Consider the following 1,668-nt stretch of genomic DNA (forward strand, 5'->3'; position numbering starts at 1 on the left):
TCAAGCATTTGTTGTCCCTGTCGCCAAAGTACTTAATTTGTTGGAAAGAACTTTATAGCATATGAAGTGCTTTGTAAATTGAAATTCTTTTCTACATAATAATTGCTAGTGTTACATCTTGCTGTGCTATTATTAAAACAGCAGCCCCAGTTCTCACCTGAATTAACACAAGGCGATTAGGCAGCATATGCACTGACAGTGGAACAATGCCGAGATTAGCACCCCCCCCCCCCCCCACACACACGTGCAAAAATGACATGCAATTTCCAGGTAATGCAGGCATTGAGACCTGTGCAAACATGCCCTTGGAGTTCATGAATCAATCAGATCCCTGTGTCCAGTTAGAGATACAAAATGCAATAGGTCCCTCATCCCAGCAATCAGCAACCACCCTAGTACAATTAATCCTATTTTCTTTATTCTCCTATCAATTCTCCCCAGATTCTACCACACACGTACATACGTTACTTTACAGTAGCTAATTAACCTGCTAACATGCACGATTTTTTCAAAAGTTAGTTTATTACATGGTTAAAATTCAAAATAGTACACTACTGTAATTTTTACAACGCATTCAATACACAATCAACAAACTTCAAATCAGTAAATGATCATCCATGTCAAAGGGGGTAGTCAAGGGGGTAGTCAAGGTCCTGCGGCGCCCAGCGGTAACCCGCCACGTCTTTGGATGTGGGAGGAAACCCGCGTACTCACAGGGAGAAGGTGCAAATTCCACACAAGCAGTGCCAGAGGTCAGAATCGAACCGGGGTTCCTCGGGATGCATAGCTCCGCTAACTGTGCCTGGAGTGCCCTCTAATTGCGTACTCTGGGACTCAGTTTGAGGTGGTTCTTGTCATTTCCCGTTCCTCTTCAACTACGGTGGTGAAATATGATGATCCTTCCTTCCTGTGCATTCCCAAATTCCAGGTTAGAGTGTGGGCGGGGCTGGGAGTCCCACTGCCGGGAATGGCAGCACTGTAGCTCACAGCACCACCTGTAGTGTGCGGGACAGCATCGCCGGGTTAACCAGCAAACAGCCTTGGGGCCGCCGCTCCTGACCTGTCCCAACGAAAAACATGGAAACAAAAGCTTCTCAGGGAAAGTTATTCGGAGTGGGCAAACGGTGTGGACACAGCTTGCCGTGAGTCCCGTTTCTCTGACGATTCCTGTTCTTTCAAAGCGGTGGGGAAGGTGAGTTCGGGGATAAAGTTCAACAGAGTTGGAACTGTTGTCCTGTCGTTTCCATAACAGCGACGTTTACAGGTTGGAGCTCGAACAGGGAGGAAATTAGTTGCACAATGGGAGAAATCTCTGTGGTTGAGAAGTATGGAAGAAACTGAGGATTTGTACAATGGCTTGTGGGAGTATTTGCTGATCATGCCTTTATGGTGCACCGTTCAGCAGCAAGTGGGAATATAAGCTTTGGTGCTTTCTGCGAATCACATCAACGCCTGAAAGAAGGTCCAATGTTTTATAGCCATATACACAGCACAGAAGGCAGGCCCTTTGGCCCATCAAGTTCACGCCCACCATATAACAGCCATTTACACTGATCCCATTTTATCCTCCCAATACATTGACCCAGACCCTTATTTGATTCCATTACTCACCTTCCTTTCCTATCAGATTCCGCCGTCTGCAGCCCTTTGTTGCCTCCACCTATCACA

The sequence above is a fragment of the Pristis pectinata genome, chromosome 2, assembly GCF_009764475.1.
Source record: "Pristis pectinata isolate sPriPec2 chromosome 2, sPriPec2.1.pri, whole genome shotgun sequence".
In the NCBI taxonomy this organism is placed as follows: domain Eukaryota; kingdom Metazoa; phylum Chordata; class Chondrichthyes; order Rhinopristiformes; family Pristidae; genus Pristis; species Pristis pectinata.